This window comes from Bos mutus, chromosome 17 (genome assembly GCF_027580195.1).
Source record: "Bos mutus isolate GX-2022 chromosome 17, NWIPB_WYAK_1.1, whole genome shotgun sequence".
Lineage (NCBI taxonomy): Eukaryota > Metazoa > Chordata > Mammalia > Artiodactyla > Bovidae > Bos > Bos mutus.
Genome location: NC_091633.1, coordinates 59591505 through 59603839, shown reverse-complemented (window position 1 = coordinate 59603839; position 12335 = coordinate 59591505). Strand labels below are relative to the sequence as shown.

The 12335-nt window shown below is 44.8% G+C and overlaps 1 protein-coding gene across 3 annotated transcripts in view; it reads right to left on the bottom strand.

Annotated features, from left to right (window-relative positions):
- The window catches only part of SMAD1 (SMAD family member 1), an 83121-nt gene extending 72158 nt beyond the window's left edge, over positions 1 to 10963 (bottom strand). For 2 of the 3 annotated variants that reach the window (XM_070386603.1, XM_070386602.1), the window contains exon 1: positions 10684 to 10963. The gene's annotated coding sequence lies outside the window, so the exon portion shown is untranslated. Of the gene's footprint in view, positions 1 to 9562; positions 9715 to 10683 lie in introns of those variants that run through there. The other variant, XM_070386605.1, reaches the window with a different exon arrangement.
- Between the last annotated feature and the right edge of the window lie 1372 nt (positions 10964 to 12335).

The following is a 12335-nucleotide window of genomic DNA, read 5'->3' as shown; positions in this document are numbered from 1 at the left end:
CTCCAGATCACTAACTCCATCATCTGTGCTGGTTCTTTGTCCATTAACTTCTTTCCCTCAACCTTCAAATATGAAGTTCAGTTCAGTGCAGTCGCTCAGTCGTGTCCGACTCTTTTCGACCCCATGAATCACAGCACGCCAGGCCTCCCTGTCCATCGAGTCAGTGATGCCATCCAGCCATCTCATCCTCTGTCGTCCCCTTCTCCTCCTGCCCCCAATCCCTCCCAGCATCAGAGTCTTTTCCAATGAGTCAACTCTTCACATGAGATGGCCAAAGTACTGGAGTTTCAGCTTCAGCATCATTCCTTCCAAAGAAATCCCAGAGCTGATCTCCTTCAGAATGGACTGGTTGTATCTCCTTGCAGTCCAAGGGACTCTCAAGAATCTCCTCCAACACCACAGTTCAAAAGCGTCAATTCTTCGGCACTCAGCCTTCTTCACAGTCCAACTCTCACATCCATACATGACCACAGGAAAAACCATAGCCTTGACTAGATGGACCTTTGTTGGCAAAGTAATGTCTCTGCTTTTCAATATGCTGTCTAGGTTGGTCATGACTTTCCTTCCAAGGAGTAAGCGTCTTTTAATTTCATGGCTGCAGTCACCATCTGCAGTGATTTTGGAGCCCCCAAAAAATAAAATCTGACACTGTTTCCACTTCAAATATGAAGAAGTCTCATCAATTTTGAAACGTAAGTCACTCGAGGGCGTACAAGACTATTTCTCTTAATATACGCACTCTTCACCTCAGCTGCATTCACTTGATGAATGCTGACCTCCTCTCCTTCACCCTGAACCATACAACACGCGCCCCAGAGATTCCTCTAGGTTCTCTCTCCTTTTGGCTTCCTGGCTTAACTCCTCTGACCCCACACCTTTCTTCCAGTTCCTTCTTTGGTCTACTTCAAACATCCCTCTCCTTTCTACTAGTTCTTAACTGCGGGCATCAGCGGAAGAGTGTCTCCATTCGTGACCCTCCCCAAATGCCCATCCATTCCTAGATGTTCCCCTGTCCTTCCCAGCAGCTTACTACGTGGAGCCCACAGAGAGCTCCGAGCCCCTCCGTAGACTTTAGCTTGGCTATGTGTCTCTAACTTGCCTGCAGAATACTTGGGTACACCACGTTACATTCAACCTGTCAGTTCTAATTTATCATTCATACAACCTTCCTTCCACAACCAGTTCTTTTCTGTTCTTAAGTAAAAGCTTTATTAATTTTCTACCCACTCAGGTTGGAAGGGCTTCCCAGTTGACCCAATGGTAAAGAATCTGCCTGCTAACGCAGAAGACACAGGTTAGATCCCTGGGTCAGGAAGATCCCCTGGAGAAGGAAACAGCAACCCACTCCAGTATTCTTGCCTGAAGAATCCCATGGACAGAGGAGCCCAAAGGGCCACAGTTCATGGAGTCAAAGAGCTGGACACGACTAAGTATCTATGCACGCACAGATTGGAAACTTAAGCATAATCTCTGACATCTCTCTTTCCCATTACTCTATAGTCAAATAACTACCAAGTGTTTTTTTCACTCACAAAACCCACTCCATCAGAGAGACAACTCAAAGTGCTTTCTTATCAATCTGCTGGCACATGGGCTTTACCCTCTCCAGCGCAAACTGCATGTTCAAACACCTTCAGTGACTTCCCAATGCTTCCTTATTCAGGCATGCTGAGGTCCTCAAATCCCCATCCAATTCCCCCTTGGGGAGCACCTCTCCTACCTCACTCTACAGCAGGGGTCCCTACTCCAGGCACAGCAACCCACAGTGAAGAACTGGGCCACAGAGCAGGACGTGAGCGGCGAGCAGCGGGTGAACGAGGGAAGCTTCATGTGTATTTACAGCTGCTCCCCAGCATTCCAGTTGCGGCCTGAGCTCCGCCTCCCGTCAGATTAGCGGGCGGCACTAGATTCTCAAAGGAGCGCGAACCCTACTGAGAACTGGGCATGTGAGGGATCTCGGCTACACGCTCCTTGTGAGAAGCTAATGCCTGATGATCTGATTCTGCACTATGGTGAGTTGTATAACTACTTCACTATATATCACAATGTAATGATAACAGAAGGTGCACATCACGCTGATAGTGCATAATAAATGTAACGTGCTTGAAGCATCCCCAAACCATTCCCCACCCCCACCTCTGTCTGTGGAAAAACTGTCTTGGATGAAACTGGTCCCTGGTGCCAAAATGGTTGGGGACCGCTGCCCTGTAGGACCCTGTCAGGAATACCCCCTGTAGGAATACCCTCTGGAGCTGCATGCTAGCCTCCAGATCTGTGCTGTCCAAAAAAAGAGCTCACTGTTAATTAGGTAGCTATTTAAACATAAGTTAACGAAAATTAAAAATGTAGTCCCCAGTTGCACTAGCCATATTTTAAATGCTCAACAGCGTTAGTTACAGAACATTTCTATCACGGCAGAAAGTTCTCTTAACGCTTATGTTCCCTCCAGTCTTCCAAGCCGCTCCTCTGCCCCCAGGTCTCATCCTTTGGCCCATGCAAACCTACAGGTCCTTCCACACCACAGAAGACCTCATGTGTGCTCTCTGTACAACTTACCCCTATATTATTAACACTATGTAACAACTCTTGCAGTGTTGCATCCAATTTTTCACTTTTTTCTGTCTTCTCACTAATTACTGAGCCACTCTGAACTAATATAGATTTGCTGACTAAGTGAAGCATATGCTCATTACTACATCAAAATTATCAAGTAAGGAGACATTTCATACCCTTATCCTCCATTAAAAAGACATGTTCTCTTTCAGTTGAAAAAAAACAAAAAGATCTTGCATTTAGCTAACTAAATAATGACTTAATTTAATGCCTAATTATAATACTTGAAAGATAATTAGTTCCCTTTTTCTCTTGTGGTATTCGAAAAAAAAAAAAAAAAAAAAAAACTATAGAGGTCTGAAATACTTCAACTTTGCAAAAGCACACCGCAAAGAAACCACAAAAGATAGACAAAGAGAGGTAAAATGAATGAATACTTTGAGTAACTATACCCTAACTATTTGAGATTGTAGGAAAAAATACAATATAGCTGCCCTAAAATTAAAAGGAAACTACAAAAAAAGCATTAAATAAGTATGCATATATTTTTGAATCAAAAGCTAGACTCCTCCATCCTTTTCGTAAACATGACATTAGTGAAATTGTATTTTCATTATGAGGTTAAAAGCATATAAATGCATAACTGTTGTGTATGTTGTATGTGTTCCTTGAAACACAGGCTTGTCTGTCTCAAGAAAATTAGTTAAGTAATCAATCCACGCACCATAGACCTGGGTTCTAAATAAGGCTCCTATCTGAGCACACAAACCAAGCAGAGATTTGGGAGAATTGCCAGGCAGGGACTCCCTCAAACCGTAGTCTGAAGCTTTATCTTCAAGAGAGAATCTTCCCTAAAGTTCTCATTTTAGCTTATTAAAAAATCACAAAGATGTTAAGTTAAACTGCTCAAATACTGCACTTTCCAGTATCTGCCTAGAAACCTGATGCAGTTACTGGAGTTGAACCGTTTATTAAAGATTGGTTTTTCCCGTCTGAAAGACAGTTTTCATTATGCAAATGAATGTTCTACAGGGCCTGCTACTTCTGCAAGTCAGCCAGCAATAGCTGTAAATGTTACTTTTTTGCCTAGGATCAGCAGTATGTCTTTAAAACTGACACTATCTTAATAATGAACACAGTTTGCTTAAAAAAAAAAAAAAGTAAGTATTTTCTATATGTTGCAGCCAATAAGGTAGAACATTAACTTATCTGTTTAAACACTGTATCTTTTTTTGATCTTTAAAAAAAAGGTTGTGAAATAATTTATCTTCCTCCTACCTTCTTCTTTCCAAACTTTATATACTTCACAGAATCAAACTGTTTGCCTAATCTGAAACCTGAATCCTAATTAAACTTTGTTGGCACATTATACTTTAAAAGGATTTGTATTATTTTGTAATTTAATTTCTAAACATACCACATCAATTTATAATTTAAGGTCTTCATTGTAATGTTCTAATTTAAAACTAGCAAAATGAGTGTCAATTATAACATGAAGGGATTTTCCTATTGTTCTTTTGCTGTTATGAAGGATGACTGCTATATCACATTTTAGGGGTAATAACAGCTTTTTTTGCACTATGTAAATACTAGTGGAGATTCTTCTGTTACTAATAACATGATTATTAAAATGTAAAAAAAAAATAATGAACAACAAAGTGAAGATTAGACTTAGATTTTAAGTAAATACATTCATGCAACTTAGCTTAGCTTTTTTTGTTTTCTTTTTAAAGAAAGTAACTCCAGAAGAAGTATTAAAAATACTTCAGGTATTTTTGGAGCAAATCAGATGACAGATCACCAGATTAGCTGGAATAGCTGCACTACGAGGTAATAACAGAAAACGGATATAAAGAGTCAAGAGATTTCAGTTCAAGGCAAAACGGAGATGCCTCTATTTGCTATTAAAGCATGTCCTGCTCATCTTGGTACCAAAATGTTAAGACCAGAGCCTCCAGGCTGGTGAATACACATTAAGACGCTTTTAAAGGGAATTTCCCCAGGGGTCCAGTGGTTAAGAGTCCATCTTACAATGCAGGGGACGCGGGTTCAATTCCTGGTTGGGGAACTAAGATCCCACAAGCCACAGAGCAACTAAGCCCGCAAGCCACAGCTAGAGAGTCCATGTGCCACAACAAAGATCCCATGTGTGGCAACTAAGATCCCACGTGTGGCAACTAAGATCTGATGCTGCCAAATAAATAAGCAAGCCTTGGTAAAAAAAAAAAAAAAAAAAAAGATGCTATGAGAGTGGGGTGCCTGCAGAGGGCATGGAGCACTTTTTCTGGTACTGTCCTGTGCATCTCTTCCATCTGGCTGTTCCTGACTTACATACCCTTTTACGATAAACCGATAACAGCGATTCAAAAAGAAAAGAAAAACCACAAACAGAAGTACAACAGAGAATACTTCATCAACCTCAATGTCATTTTATAACTAATGGCAAATTTCTCTACATTTTTATATTTAAATATCCCTTTTCTCCTTAGACCTTCCAATTCTCTCCCTAGTACCCCCCAGCTCCTTCCCTAAATACCTCAATCTTGAGCTTTTGGTGGGAAATGTGATTTTTTTTTTTTTTTTTGAGAGCTGAAAGAGATTCATATAGCAGAATTGCCTGATTTCATTTGAGCTTTGTATCTTGGATCTCCCATTTTCTAGAAAGGTTTCATTGATTAAATGAGGCATTTTCTTTTCCTTCTCTCAAAAAAAAATCAATTTTAATGTGTAAAAAAGTCTCTGTGAGGCTATCAGACTTTATCCCTTATCATCTCAAACAATGTTGGGCACACAAAGTCAGTATCGTGCCAAATAATGCTTCTTCCCTCCCCTCCCCAATTAACGCTGTATATAATCAGACCAAAAGCCCCAGGAGCACTGTGAAAGTGTTAGCTGGTCAGTTGTGTCCGACCCTTTGCGGCCCTGTGGACTGTAGCCCACCAGGTTCCTCTGTCTATGGGATCCTCCAGGCAAGAATACTGGAATGGGTTGCCATTCCCTCCTCCAGGGGATCTTCCCAACCCAGGAATAAAGCGTCTCCTGCACTGCAGGCGGATTCTTTACCATCTTAGCCACCAGGGAAGCCCAGGAACACTGCAGGCATGGTGGATAAAAAACAAACACCTGGGAACTTGACAGTGAGAGTGATCCAAGCATGGGCTTCCCTCCTCCAATCACTGGCTGGTGACTTCAGGCAAGTCCGCCGTCCCTCCCTGACGCCCGATCGCTCAACTCAACTCGATAGGAACCAACTGGAGCAGAAAGTCATCCGAGCAGTTTTTAACACTCAGTATCTCTACTCTTTGTAAAGGAAATTACAAATCCTGTGTTTATGAGCACACTTGGCAAGGCAGGCCCATGGATGTCCTTCACCTGAAATATCACGCAATTGGGGTACTTTTGTGTACACACAAGCTTACCAGAGCAAATAAGCATGTTTGGATTAGAGGATGCAAGTGAGACAGAGGATCCAGGGTTTCATCAGATTTCTTAAACAGCCCTGATGGCCCTGCCCCCCTACCCAAATTTAACAATGGCTAAACTACAAGACTACACTAAAGTAGACATTAAATGTAAAGAAAAAAGTTTTCCAAAGAATTTGCAGTGAACGATTTGCATCTCAAGATGCAGTGTTTACCAACTGAAGGGAGATTAATTTTAATGAGATAAACAGAACTACTGGAACATTTTTTTAGCACCATCAGTTTGTGCTTTTATATAAGAAAAAAGCAAGGGAAAAGAAAGTGACCGGTTTCCAGAAAAGCAGAGATAAAACTAATTTGGCTTTGAAATGCATTACTTTTATGCCAGAATTATTCCTCCAATTATGTTCTGCTTAGATACGTAGGATCATTATATTTCCTTTCTTAAGCACTTAAAAGACAACAGAAGATGACCCAGTAGAGCACAATAAGAGAAGGCAAATTTGCCTAAAAGCGTAAAAATAACAGTAAAGCTATGTCTATACCAGAATAATAAAGCCCAGCAGAACAATGTTGCGTTAGGTACTCTAGATATATTAATATATTTAAAAGCGAGGCTCTATGGGTGGGTGGGGGGAGACTCAAGACAGAAGCATATATTATGGTGGTGGTTTAGGTGCTAAGTCATGTCTGATTCTTGCAACCCCATGGACTGTAGCCTGCCAGAATCCTCTGTCCATGGGATTCTCCAGGAAGGAATACTGGACTGCCATTTCCTTCTCCAGGGGATCTTCCCGACTCAGGAATCAAACCCCGGTCTCCTGCCTTTCAGATTCTTTACCCACTGAGCTATGAGAAAAGATTCCATATATACTTAAAGCTGATTCACATTGTTGTACAGCAAACTAACACAACACTGTAAAGCAATTACCCTCCCATTTAAAAAAGTAAGTAAAAAGGGGGAGAACAGTTAAAAAAAGACAGACTCTAGAGTGAGGCTGCCTTGTTCATATCACTGCGAAGAATATAACCACTAGGTACGTAGCCTGAGGCAAGACAATGAATTGCTCTGAACTCAGTTTCCTTACCTGTAAAATGTGACAACAGTATTTAGGCAAGTTTTGAGGCTTAAATGAGATATGAGCGTTAAAGACAAGGATATGGTAAAAACCCGGGGGGTGGGGGGCGGAAATCAGCTACTATTATTTCTCCTACCCAAAGCTCCAAATCAGAGTCCATGACACCAATGATAAATAGGATCCACAGAAAAGTCAACCTCATTTTAGGCAGCAGCTTCGATGGTTACTTCCAAGCTTTTTTTAACAAAAGCAACTAGTAAACAGCAAAATTAAGTGATGTAGCTCTTTGTCTCTGACCCCACAAACTCATCCATAGACGTAACAGGCAGAGTAGCAGCTGAAAGATGAGTAGAAAGCAAGGATGAGGAGAGGCGAAGGTTCTAGAGGAGCAGTGCCCAACACTGTCCATCTGTGACGATTCGAACATTCTGTGCATACCTTGTGCAATGTGGTAGCCACAAGCCACATTAGCTGAGCATTTGAAATGTGGCTAGTGCTGCTGGGAAGATGAATTTTTATTTCATTGTAATTAATTTCAATTTAAATACCCACATGTGGTTATGGCTACCAGATTGGACAGCACAATATGGCTACCAGATTGTCATCCCCAGATGACAGATACACTGAATAAGGAGTGCCAGAAATTTAAGCAAAAAATAAGGATCTTTTTTTCCTGAACTGTTCATATGTTCAATTCAAATATTAGTGTCTGTTTTCAATAGAGACCTGGTAACTGATTAGTTCAAGAAATAACGTATCAGCAGATACATCAGTATAGTGCAACTCCATGTTAAGGATCAGAGATGCGAAGTATGTGGTCCTCTGATATTTTAGAAGGTCCCTAAGGCCAAGTTAAATTCAAGATCACATGAAGCATGATTCAGTGCAGGGATCAAAGCTGCAAAGGTCCTTATCAGCATCCCCAAAGCATCTGCTTGTCCACTACCAAATGGAAAGCTACTTAACGCAGACTTAACATCCCTTAATTTATCTTCAATTCTTTTCAGAAACTCAGAGTTCTGGAAGCCTTTCTTCTCTTCCAGAAATATGAGTTCCTCAGCAGTTCCGCATTTCCGCTATAAACAGAATCCATGTACCACCCATATCTGAAGGATAACGCCAGACTCCTGCTCAGCTGCCCCTGTAATATGGTTTAATTATGATGACTGAACTAATAGGCTGACATCATAGACTTTTACAGGCTGACCCCATGTCATCCTGATGTATCATTTTGCACCAGTTCAGTGCTGTAAATCAATTTAAGATCTCAAGCAGGTTGAAAAGGCTGGTAATGATGCTTTCTGTGCCGTCTCTGGAGACTCTACATTATACACAACTTACATTATTTATAAAGCCTCAATGATGCCTCCATTAGCCTTGTAAGACTACACAAATGAGATCTTTTATACACACACAACTTGGCCTTGATTATGGCGGCGACTGCAGCTTAAATATACTCATCTAATTACACTCAAGTTTATTCTTTTTCCAATCTAACCAAGTTATTAAACCCAGAATTACTAGAAATCAAAATTACAAACTGCAATTTAGTTTTCAACTAATAAATGTATTTGGAAAAATGAGACACTTCCTTTTAATGCTTCATTGAGCTCAGTAGAAAACTGAATTCCAAGAGGTATAAGTTAACATTTTAAATGGCCTAAAAATTGTCACTTCTCTAAAATGCAAAGGTCATCAGCTCTTCAGGGGTATAACACCAAAGGACACTGAAAAAGGAAAATTGTATTTCGTTACATACCTATGGCTGGAGCGGTCAAAACTAAATCAAGGACAAATCCCTACCCTCAGAAGAAACCCGATCCTGCCCGGATCCTCCAGAGGCTTTGGCATCACCCACCTCTAGAAAACCATCTCCCAAACCCTGGTTACAGTTTCCTAAAGAATTGCAATAGTGCACAAATGTACACCACCTGCACAGAAATATCAAATAACTGCAAATGGGAAGGACAGAGGGAGAGGAGAGCACAAACACTTAAATCAGTTACAGCATATTCAGGCCTGGCCCCTCCAACAGAATAACACTGATGCAAAATATTTATACCACTGAAAAATCGCGGGGCCGTGAACATTGATTCGGGCCTGATTCTTTTTCAATTGTGGCTCCAGTACAGCTCTCCTACCTCCAATAAAGCATCAGGCGGTAATCAGAAACAAGAAAAATCAACACAGCGCAGACAACAGTTTTCTCATTGTGTTCCTGAATGTAAGCACGCTATCCACGGCAGGCCACGAGAGCGAGAAATGTTCTGAAATCAAGGCATTCTGCGATTGAGCGGCGTGCTCAAAGTTTCAGCAGCAGAACAGCACACCGAGAAATCAGGCAACTTCTGTGTCATTCCACCTACTCAAGAAACTTCAGCTACAACGGCAAGAGACCCTCAGGGGAAACAAACAAGCGGCCGGTTGTCACAGCCCTTACGACAACGATGCTTTCTCGGGAGATGGTTGGGAGACGCGCCCGGATTTTCAGAAAGGGAAGTGCCTTACCGGCAATCTTGCAAGTGCATGGAAACAACGTCCGCGCCGCAAAATAAACAAAAGCCGCAGCTACTGTAGTTGTAAGATCCTGCAGGCATCGGTTCCCCCGCCCTTCCCAAAGTACATCAAGAAAACGCTCTCCCTGGAAGCCTTCATATATAAATATATATATATATTAATCAACTAGAAAAACAAGCCCACATCTCTTTCACACCCACCACCCCCACCTTCCCGCAGCAACAACCCCGAGAAACACTTAACAAAGACCGAGCGCAGAGTAAATGAACAGTTGTTGCACCGCGAACTCACAAACACACATGCAGTGAGGCAATCGAATCCGGGAAAGGGAAAGGAATGAGACGACACTGCGACTCGGCGGGGGGGAGGGGGGGTAGGCGGAAGAGAAAAAAAAAAAATTAACACGCCGCCGCCGCCAGACCTTTGAATAAATTAGAGGGAATTTCGGTGCGAACTTTCCTTGACCTCGACCCCCAAGAGGCTGGTGGGGGCAGAGGAGGGAACCCGCCCCGCACGCGGAGGGACCCAGGGCACCGGGTGTCCCCCTGGCGCGAGCCCGGCTCCGCGGAAAGGGCAGCACCGGCGGCCGCCCTCCGACTCCCGCAGGGGTCGCCCGGGCCGGCGCGGGACACAATGGGCCCGCGGGCCGCGCCGACCGCCCAGGCCCGGCTGCAGGAAGGGAAAGGGAAACGGGCGGAGGGGGAGGGTGGCAGCGGAGGGCCGGGCGCAGCCAGGGCCGGGAGCCCGGGAGCCCGGGAGCCCGGTTCCCCACCGCAGACCCAACAAAGACGCGAGGGGCACCGCGGCCCGAGCCCTGCCCGGCTGGTCCGGCGCCGAGGGCAAAAGGTGGCAGGTTTGCTTCTTTAGAGCGGCCGGGAGGCGCCATCATGGGCGGGGGTGGGGGTCCCCCGATCCGCCCCACGCGGGGAAGAGACCCCCTCCCCGCCGCAGCCCGCGCCACCGGCCCCGCGCTACCGGCCCCGCGCTCCGTCGCGGCCACCCGGCCCGCCCCAGCCCGAGGCGGCGGCGGCGGCGCTGGAAAACCGGGGCGCCGAGGGGAGGGCGGGGACGCGACGGAGAGGAAAGTTGGGTTCGGGTCTGTTTCGTTTTACCGAGTTGGCTGCGCGCCCATCCGCGCGGGCGCACGAGTTGGCCGGGCGAGCCGGGTCCCCCGCGGCCCCGGTCCGGGTGGCCGGGCGCTGCGCCGCGCTGCGCTCGCAGGGTCCCTCCCCGAGCCTCGGCCCGGGCTCAGCGGCTCGGCCTCTCCTTCCTCCTCCCGCCCGCCCGCTCGCTCGCTCGCTCGCCCGCTCGCTCGCTCCCGGAGCCTGGATTGATCTGGTCGCGCTGGCGTCAGGGAGTCGGAGCCGCCCAGCCTCCACTCCTCGGCTGCCAATACTCTGCGCACTCGCCCGCCCGCCTGCTCGCTCGCTCACACGCGCACCCGCGCGCCGCCGCCGCCCGACCAGGGATCCTCTCCAAATTCCCGGCCCTGCCGGCGCGAGCGTTGGGCCCGCGCCGCCTCCCCGCCTCCAGCCCCACGCCCCGCTTGTTCCAAGGAGAAAACACTACTGCCCCTGCCTCCTTGAGTCCAGGGGGAGCGGACTTGCGCCTTACCTGCCGGTGAAGTTTCGCTTTCAGTGTTTATTTCCAAAATGTTCATCCACACTCCCACCGTGCCCACCGAACCGCAATGGAAACGCGGAGTGCATTTTGACAATTACCTTTCGAGCTTCGCCTTTTTACTGTCTAATTTTCCTTGCCCCTCACTTACTCAGTGATTTGCAAGCCCCAGAAGTTGCTCGTACCCAGAACTGGATAACCTAATGACTATTGCCTGTGTTTATACCAAACCTTGAATCAATCAATACGTGTGTTTTATGCCAGTTCGGGATCTAATGATGCCAGTTGGTTACCTCGTTGCTCCAGATGACAAATGCCACAATAGAACTTTACAATTTTTCCATCCAGTTTCTAAGTCTTTCAAATGACATGAACTTCCCCAAATAAAACGAACTCCCAGCAACCTGATCTGCATAGACATTGACAGTGTCTTTTTGTAAGATTTAATTTTTCTCTTGGCCAGCTCTCTGTAAGCTGGCACGAAATCTTGGATAATTACCATAATGCTGAGTTATGTTTAGAGGCGAATAATTATTCTGAGGAATAAACTTCACGTGTACCAAAAGAACCATTACCACCAGTATTTTTAGAAAATTAATGGTACTCTCCAATTGTTCATGTACTTTTACATGTGCACATTCATTTAAAATTCTTACTAGCTATTTTATTATTTCTGCATTCCATGTTTAATTATTCAAAGGAAATGCAACAAGTCCCTCAAAATATGTAAACCCTGTTTATACACAGTCACACTATTTATGCTAATTTGTTCATTAAATGATTTGAGCAGTTATAGATCAATTCTTGGGGCTTGTCTTAGTTTCCCTAAAATCAACATTTGACACAATTCTTCATTGTCTACTCCGTGAAACAATAGGTGGAGTGAGCCGTGTTAAATGCCACTCTGATCAGGTCATTCCTCTGCTCAAACCCTCCTTTGATAAAGAGAGTATGCTACATCCATATAATGGAACATTCAGTTCAGTTCAATCGCTCAGTCGTGTCCGACTCTGGCAACCCCATGAATTGCAGCATGCCTGGTCTCCCTGTCCATCACCAACTCCCAGAGTTCACCCAAACTCATGTCCTTCACGTTGGTGATGCCATCCAGCTATCTCATCCTCTGTCGTCCCCTTCTCCTCCT